Below are 9,807 nucleotides of genomic sequence, written 5' to 3'. Positions count from 1 at the left end.
GACAGCCCTAGGAGAGGCTGGCTCCCTGCCACCCTCTGAGGAGCTAAGGGGGTTTTGCACCAGCTTTACTTGTGGTGGGCTAGCCAGCCTTTCCTTTGCCATGCAAGTTAAGCAAAATAAATTGTCTCTTAACTTTACCCCTACAAGGTAGAACCTTCTGTCTGCTGTTTCGTCCAAACCAGGTGAAGCGTTTATTTAGCATTTTAACATGTCCTTTTTCCTTTATGCAAGTTGTGTCCATTTCTTTATGTTGTTAAGCTGTTGGAAGTTAGCAATTTAGCAAACCCACTAACTTGTCTACCACATGGATGGATGTGTTTTACGGGTAGAAAGCCACTCCTGCTGTAAAATTAGATGGGAAATCTTTCTGATGAGGAGAAAACAAACTCCACCATCTCTTCAGCCCTGTAAGGTAGTATGGAGACTGTCATATGTGATGAGACTTTATCTCATTTTCAACAGGGATTGAAGTAATTAAATTTAAAACATCAATGTGCCTCCAAAATTTGATGTGAAAAAAAATCAGGGAACCTTGTATAGACACCTGGACAGCTCTTGTCAGCATTGCTGTGACTGTGTCTGGAAGCCATGTGCAGGGAATTGGTCTTTAGGCTGGAATCAAGTGTTTTCAGTTCCTTAGTTTTGCCACTTAAAGAGGTGAGGTTAACGTCTAAATAGGATAGTCTTTAGTTTTGGATGCTGCTGTCTAGACTACCGGACTCCTGAGAGGGTCTTAGGCAAATCTTTTTCTGTTACACAGAAGATACCCTGAAATCAATCAGATTAACAGTTGATCATTCTAACTTCAGTTCTTATTTGAAGCAAGCAAACAAAAAACATTTAAAAAATGCAAGAGTGGTGAATGATGAAAGCCTGTTCTAGCAATCAAATCTGCACTCATGTTTGGCCAGGTAGAGCAATGTGTATGTCTAATATTACAAATATGCTGTACAGCTTACATGATTTTCCTCCTGCTTGTTAGCTTGACCTAATGACACTTGTTTGAAGTCAGATTCTGTAAACTACATGAATCCACTCCCTGCCATTTGCTGTTCTTGAAAAGGGACCTACAAGTAGCACAATCCTTTCAAAGACTTCTCTATAGTTTTAGGTAAGTGTTTATATAAAGTTGCTGGGTTTTTAATTCCTGGAATTAAATTCCTGGAAGCAATTGCAAGCTACCTATATATACTGTTAGTCTACAAATTACTTTTAGATTTTCCATTCAACTTTGACACAGTGCTTTAGCATAATGTCACTGACCACCTTGCAGAGGTTAGAATATTGATAATAAAATAACTGGCTTGTGCCTTAGAGAGTGAGAGACAGACAAAATTATCAAAGAGGAAGTAGCAGCTCCTGAAATCATCCTGCTCCATCAGGAGGTGGTTCAGGACAATCAAGGATGCCCAGTTTCCAGCCTAATGCAAACAGTGCTGTTCTTCCTAGAGATACCACTGCACGACAGGAGTTTGTGCAGTTCAATTCAACAGACTCTTACTTATTGCTGTTAAATTTTAATGACCTTCCCATGCTCATTCTTAATCTGAGTCAAAGCTCTGCATAAATACCTAATGCCCAAGGTGGATAACAAGTCATGGTCTATGTCCCAGGGAGTTCAACAGCTGATCAGACTGCATAGGGGGGAGAGGGAGGAGAGGAAGATCAAATAGGACCTCTGTTTTTCAGAGAGTAGCTATGTGCTTACCTGAATCAGTTCAAATCACCAGTATGTTTTAAGAGGCTCATGTGAAGATCAGTGGCCACCCAATGCTGGTACCTACCCCATCACTTGGAAGCTCTTGGTAGCATCCTAGTGTAATGACTGTATGGGAGGGTGAAGAGGGGTGGTTAGGGAAAAAATGGACAGGGTGTTGGAATGGGTTTGTCACCTTCTTGGAGAGGAGAGGCTGGGGTATATTTTTCCTAAGTGTGAAGAGCACAGTGAACAGCTGAGAGATGGTCTCTTGCGGCAGTGCCCCAGTGAGCTTGGATGAAAGTGGGGCGTAGGCAGTGCACCCTCCCAAGTGAAGCCAGTGCCGCAGCAGGCACAGTTCTTCCTTGGGCAGCCTCCACAACTGCTTCCTTGGGTAGTAGCTGGGCTGGCCATAGCCAGACACCTTGGGCTTTTGTAAAGGGTCATTTTCAATGAGATGCTGAACCCAAAGCCTTCTGGCAATAGGACAGCTCGTGGACACTGCGTGTCATTATTTCTTTCATATTGACATACCAAACTGTGATTTGACGATCTTAAGCAGTGTTACAACTGTCACTGACTGCATCCTAAAGGAATCCTAATTATTGCGAACACTAATCAGATAGGCTTGCCTTTGCCAGCAAACGTACTGCGAAGAAAAGGCTGGCTTTCCCTGCAACGCCAAAATGGCAGCAAGACCTTCTGAAACACTCATGAGGAGACTATCTGCAGGGAAAGTGGCTCTGTCTCAATAACACCATTGCTGTATTTTAGGGGTGAGGGGAAACTAAAAATTGAAGCTGTGGAAGATGCACAGCTAGATAAAAAAATGAATAAAAATTATGCAAGAGCTAGGCGTGAAATAAGAACAAGGCACTTGAGCAGCACTTGCTCTCTAGCTGCTGTTGCAACCCCTCATTTGACCTGGTTCTGCTGTCAGTGGCAAAAAAAACCTTCATGAGATTAAGATGAAATCTCAACTGTCTGCTGATGTGTAATTATATTTGTCCTCCTCCTGTGAGAATCAGCTGGCTGCAATGTATGTCCCTGTCAGAGCTTCTTTCCATCACAGCCCGTATAGGGCGTTTTTTTACTCCAAATTGAACATCCCGTCCTTACAGCTGGGAAAAATACTTTACTCAAGTCTGATAAACTTAAAAAAAAAAATAATCAGTGCTTCTGGAGCTATGCCATGCTTCCTTGGTAGTAAAAAATGGAAATGTCTTCTACTTAGATGGGAGTCCTGTTTCCTAAAGGTCTTATCTTACAAAAAATGCTTCAAGTATAAGGTTAATTCAATTGATGCAGCGCCTTCAGGCTGGTGCTTTATTTCAACAGAGTTCTGTGACCACCTAACTGAATTAATGATATTGAATGCATTTTTACTGAAATCTGATCGCAAACATGGGAAGAGTGGTGGTGGGGGCAACACTGCTGCATGAGTTTACTAAAGTTAGAGCCGTGGAGTGGCCAGCAGGTCGAGAGATGTGATTCTGCCCCTTTACTCCACTCTCATGAGACTCCACCTGGAGTACTGCATCCAGCTCTGGAGCCCCCAACATAAGAAGAACGTGGATGTGCTGGAGTGGGTCCAGAGGAGGCCACGAAGATGATCAGAGGGCTGGAGCACCTCTCCTATGAGGACAGGCTGAGGGAGTTGGGGCTGTTCAGCCTGGAGAAGAGAAGGCTCTGGGGTGACCTCATAGCAGGCTGCCAGTACCTGAAGGGGCCTACAGGAAGGATGGAGAGGGGCTTTTCACAAGGGTGTGTAGTGATAGGACAAGGGGGGACGGCTGTAAACTAAAAGCGGGCAGATTTAGATTAGATATTAGGAAGAAATTCTTCACCGTGAGGGTGGTGAGGCACTGGCACAGGTTGCCCAGAGAAGCTGTGGATGCCCCTCCCTGGCAGTGTTCAAGGCCAGGTTGGATGGGGCTCTGAGCAACTTGGTCTAGTGGAAGGTGTCCCTGCTCATGGCAGAGGGGTTGGAACTAAATGATCTTTAAGGTCCCTTCCAACCCAAACCATTCTATGATGTTCCATGCTGGCGGGGCCTGGCTGAGTGCTGAACCGGGGGGGGAAGGGGGGAGCTGCACTTGAAAAACTGAGCATGAAGATTTGGTGGGGGGAGAGGGCCTCCAAGCCCTCTGTATTTGCACCTTGGACTTCTGCTGCTGTTCAGGGAGCAGGACTGTGAGGCTGATGGTCATGCTATTCTCTGCCGCAGCAGGGCAAGAAGTTACTGTCGCAGATCGTCTGCCCCCGGGCTTGGGTCCAGGCTGCAGCCATTCACCATCACATACCTCTTTGAGCCACGGAAACCCGGGCTGGGGTTTGGGTTTTGGGTTGTTTTTTTGGTTGGTTGCTTTGGTTTTGGCTCTTTATTTCATGCATTCATTGCAAGTGTGAGTCATCATTTCTCCAGCACACCAGCCTCGGAGCAGACAGCTGCCCCAGCGCCCACTGACTCGATGCACAGCCCACAGCTGCTGAACTCGCTCCCTTTCCCAACCTGCTGCCGCCCGGGTTTTCCAGCTCAGGGAGCAGAGCAGAAGCAGCAGGACTCAGAGAAGCCCTCAGCCCTCTCCGACCTGCCCTGAGGCAGCTTGCGGAACAGGAGGGATTTATTTGCTTTGCCAGGATCAGGCTTTTTGCAGCGAAGCGCCACTTTGTGACTACAGATTCTGGGTAATATTAATAGGGATAAAATAGACTATATTCTCCTACCTTTCCTTCACTTTTTTTTTTTTTTTTTTTTTGGCCAATTCCAGGCTCCTTGCTCAGGCAAAGCTTCCCGAAGTGTCAGCCCGAGGTCCCCACTAAGTCCCCCCTGCCCTAGGGGTGGCAGAAAAATACACCCCAGAGGCGGGAAAAGGCGGGGGGGGGCCTCCCAGAAAAACCCTCTTGCATCCTTCCCATCATGATTTTTCACTCGCAGTTATGGCAAGCTTCAGGTTATCCTATGAAAATACCTCGTGCCTGGATCAGTATTGCCTTTGAATACCACAGGGCAGATGCATGTTTAGGAAAATAAAAATATCTGAATGGATTTAAGCGAGAGATGGCCCCCTGGCAGTGCTGGTGGAAGTCATCTCTCCTTAAAATTTTTCAAAGCTTGTTAAAACTGCCAAAATCCTACGTGGTGTTTATAAAGAGACTTCGATATTCAAGAATAGTAAAGAACAAGAATAAAGCTGACTGTTCTGCATTCTTACCCTAAAAGATGAGAACATCACTGGGTACAGCTTCATGTCATGCTTAATCCCATTTAAGTGCAGGACTTAAACTCCGGGCATGAAACCCTGCCCTAAGAAGCCACCAGCAGGTTTGGGGGCATTTTTGTAACTGAGCAAAATGTCAGTCAGACGAAGCAAAAGTGGCTCCTGTGAGCACAGCAGACTCATCCCAAGAGAAAACAGCACCATGTTAAATAAAGGGATGTTTAGACACTCCAGCAAAAGAGCATTTTTAAGTGGGTACAGAATTTGGGCTGATCTACTTTCGGTCCTGACAGACTAAGGATGCACTGGTTTCAGATTCCTGCCTCCTGGGTGACTTCCCAAACTGTTAAGCTGTTGTACAGTCCCTCAGCCCAGCCCATGTCTTTAAGAAGAAAGCCACCATCACCACGTTAGGTAGGGGAACCAATGCTCTTAGATGGCAGCTGGTGAGGCAATGGCAGCTGGATACAGTCCATTAAGGGAGTTTTCTGCAAGAGCATCTCATTCCTGATTGGCAGTCAGGTTTAGACCTCTCCTAAATACTGCTTTTGTCACTCTGATATGTTCTCAAGCATATACAGAAGCAGGTTTTTGAGCTATCCCGCAAACTTTAGGGTCAAACTCGGACATGCTTAGGAAAGAACTTCAAGTATAAGGCTGTTATAGTCCTTGGGAGGGCAACGAGAAGCCTCCATAGCCTGTGGGGCTGCAGGTGTTGCTGCTGCAAGGGCTGGGAGGATTGTGAGCAGGATCTGGGAGGGCCCTGAGGCAACTGGCCTTGGGGAGGTCTTCAAAGCAGGAGGGATTTGCAGTGAGCTGTGACTTGGGTGGGAGAGCTTTGGGAGGCACGACTGCCAGGAGGAGAGATTTGGATCGCCCTGGCATCACATGCTGAAATAGTTTGGGAAGGGCTGATGTGGGAGAGTTTGGGATGCTGGGTGTCAAAGCTGCGGGACGGGAGGAGTTAGGAGAGTTGCTGGATGGACACTCCTGAGGCACTTCCAACCAGATCTTCAGGTTGGGGGGGCCGAGGACCTGTGTGCAAGGACTGCTGCAGCCTGATGCTTCTCCTCAGAACTGCTCCTCCCTGCTCTGTCCTCCACTGCGTCTGCCCTGTGGAAAGCAGAGGAAACTTCAGCTCAGGATCGCTGTAGGCCAGAGGTGTGGTTTCCAGCTCGGATGAAGTTAATATGAAATGACGCCGGTGCTGAAGAAGAAGATGGTCACTGGGAGGGGCAGTCTTTGAGCAGTTAAAACCCCTAATGACGCTGCACCCTCACCTTCACATGGACTTCTTGGAAGCCTGGAATTTAATTTTAAAGGTGAACTGCTTTAAAAACAGTCTCTACAGAAGCTGGTTAAACACCCATATCATCGAATACAAACACTTTATGTGTATTAAAATTGCAGTTATGCAGATTTTGAAAACGCTGCTTTCTTATTTAACAGCCAGAACACGAATAAATGGTTTTGTGTTTCTGCTGGAAGAATGACATAAAACACGTGGTAAAACCTTGAGCTCTAATAAGGACCAGGTTAGAAATTTTTCTTTTACTTCCATAAATGCAAATAAATGCCAGCATAGAGCTACACTACAATGCAAGCCAAACTTGTTCTTCAAGAAAATTGCTCACGGAAATAAGTCAGTGGCTGTGTCAGACTCTATACAAGTGAGAAAGGAAGATGAGGAAGATGTGCCATGGGCTGAGGACTCTGTGTACTACCTAGAAACAGCAGAAATCAAAAATCCAGTGAAGCTGATGAGAGTCTTTCCACTGATGTCAGTATGCTTTGCCTCAGCCCCTCAGTGTACATAACTACAGCAGCTTTTCCGTATCTGGTACGGGTAGGTGGCGCGTTGTTGGCACTGGAGAGCTTCTCAGGAGAAGGGAAGGAAGGCCAAGATTTGCACTGAGGGAGTTTGGGAGGAAGGTACAGTTGGAGGCAGGATATACTCTAGGTGAAAGAAGCAGAATGAGCAGAACTGAGCGTAGATGTGTAAGACAATTGCAGTATCAGAAGATACAGAGTCAATATACATAATTCTTGGTAGCAGGTTTGAGGGCTAATCTGTGGATTTCTCACTTAAGCATCATCAGAAAATAAGAGTAGATTTATGGTCTCCTGCAGTTCCCTCTGACCATTTCAACAAGCAGCTATGGTGCCGAGGCAAATCCCTCTGAGACAGTGGGATGGGGAGTCTGCATAGCTCTGCATTGCAGTGTTAATATGAGCCTACAGCCCATAACTCCCCCTGTAAATTTTCTTCTGAGCGGGGAAGACCACCAGCGCTGACATGGAGCAGTAAAATCTGCTCTTTGCAAATAAAGCATCGGGTACCCAGTATCTCAGCTGCAAGAAGAGATACGCTCAGTCCAAAATCCCAGGAAGCCTGCTCTCTGGAAAAGATGGGAGAAAACCGAGCTGGCAACTGCGGACGCCAAAGGAGCGCGAGGCTTTGGGATCTAGCCAAAGGTCTGGTGCAAGTGGGAGGTGGCAGCAGATTTTTTGTGAATGAAAGGAGGTCTGCAGGAGGAGGTGGAAGATTGCTGGAGCATGTCAGAGCACCACAAGCAGCACAGGAACTTACTGGGTAACTAGTTTTAGAAGGCTGTGGGATGGGAACGATGGGGAGGGTGGAAGGGCACATGCACAGGACCTGCGTTTTTGTGGGGGCACGGTTATTACAGGCTGTAACTATCCCACACACATACTTTGTGTGGATGATGGCGGGTTCAAATGTTGGGAAACAGCTTATAAGCTGTAATTTATTTTCCTAATAAAAACTCTCCCACAATGACAAACCCACAGTTTGGGGGATATTCATGATTTCTGGCTTTTCGCTCTTGGGTCTCAAATTTTGTGACTGGGGAGGCTGCAGGCTGGTGTTCCTAAGTACTGAGGGTCTCTGATTACCTAGCAAAGAGGTTCAGTATCGGTTATGGCAGTGACATCATCCCTCCACTGTTTGCTTCCGTACCTGCTCTGTAAAGAGCGACGTCTCCAGATATGCAGCTCTGGGCTTAAACCACTGGCAGGAGCATTCATTGCTGCAAGATGAGACAGTGGATTTTGTGGTATGGAAGAGCTGGAGCCACCGTCCCACTCCCTACAGGACATCCTGGATGGAGTTTCACCTTCTACCTCATCTCAGCTAACTGCAGGGTGCCCACACACATGGCGTCCCTGCTGCGTGACACCCAGGGGCTGCTGCCATGGGAGACTAATCCAACAGGACACGGGTGCATTTCCTGTGGGATCAGTGAACTGATCCAAATCACCACCCGGGTGTGTGACTGCTAATGCAAGGATGGGAGCCAGGGCTGGGAGAAAGGAAGAGCAGGATCAGTGCTTTGGCAGCAGACCACAGTTAAATTGGATTAAACGCAACATGAAGCTCTACCCTGAAAAACTCAGCACATGGCAATGATTTTCATTTGTTACCAACACCCTAGACTGGCAACTGAAACTTGGAGAAATCCATAGATTTTTGTGTTCAACAGATGAATACAATAAACTTCTGTCAACTCAAGATTTTACAGGTAGCTTCTGGTATGTCATGAGATGATTAATGAAAGGCTAAAATGTGACAATTCTTGAATTAAAATAGTGAAATAGTGCAGTCGATTGCAAGACCGCTACTTATCAGCTACCAATGAGATATAGTGCAACTTTTTCTGCCAAGACAACTGTAACCTGCAAGTAAACATTTTCGATCTGTGATGACATGGACTGTCTAGGGACACAGTTATATGTTAGGGCATCTCATCATGATTACAGGGTCATCCTTAATGGATCCATTTAGTCTGGAGATTTTGCTAGTCTGTGGTGAACATAGACATCAATCTGAGATAAGAACTTATGTCTCCATTATAAAACATGAAATATGAGAAGAAGATAGAGAAGGTACGTTTTCTTATGTTTGCTTATGTTTGGTTTGTGTGACAAGAGGGTAAGAGAAAGGTTTATAAAAAGCAAGATTTAATGAAATGATGCTCCTCGGGGCCAGAGGCACCATGCAGTATAATCAATCTCATGTTTCTTAATGAGCTCTAGGTCCCCATCTAATTTTAATTGTCTGCCTGGAATAGTAAAATACTTTCAGGCACTTATATTCTGCTCATTATTAATAAAGGGCATACAACACTTGAGATGTTTCTTCCATTTCCTGCCTCATCCTGGTTTATCCATTATGATTCTCAGTACTGCAAGAAAGTGAATCTTCTGCTGTTAATAAGAATCCCCAAACCCTGCAATTTTAGATGAAAGATAAGTACATCACTGCAGGAAGTGAAATATATATATATATAACAGCATGTTTTATACAAACATAGCAAAATACTGGATTTTTTCTCCAGGGAACACAAAAACTTAATAGCTTTTTTTTTTTTTCTTCAGCATTCGCAAGACCTAAAGCAGAATGCCACTACTTGGACTTCAAATTCTGCTTCTGTAATAGACAAAATCATTTTCTGACAAGATGGCTTGCTGAGCCAGAACTGAAATGCACAGCTGAGTCTCATTGTAGAAGACAATCTGTGTGCTTTTGAAGCTACGTAAGCTTCCTCTGCTGGCATAAATATACAGCTGCTGGGTTACCCATGGCATGTCGAGAGGAAGCGAGGCTCCAGCACGAGCATTGTAGAAGGGGCCCCTTTTCCACCAAAAACTGAAAATCAGAATTTCCAAATTTTGGTGGAAACACAGAAAACCCCAATGTTTTGTAGGGATATGATCCCCACAGAGTTTGAAAGCACACCAGAAACTAATCTTGTAGAGCAAAAGGCAGGAGAAACATCAGTCCTGCACAACACAAGGATATTTTTTGTTAACAGGGAAATGTGCATTTCTGCTTCCCCGCAACAGAAGAATGTCAGAATATGGGTGTTG

The sequence above is a fragment of the Opisthocomus hoazin genome, chromosome 1, assembly GCF_030867145.1.
Source record: "Opisthocomus hoazin isolate bOpiHoa1 chromosome 1, bOpiHoa1.hap1, whole genome shotgun sequence".
Classification (NCBI taxonomy): domain Eukaryota; kingdom Metazoa; phylum Chordata; class Aves; order Opisthocomiformes; family Opisthocomidae; genus Opisthocomus; species Opisthocomus hoazin.
Note: the sequence above shows the minus strand (reverse complement) of the source record.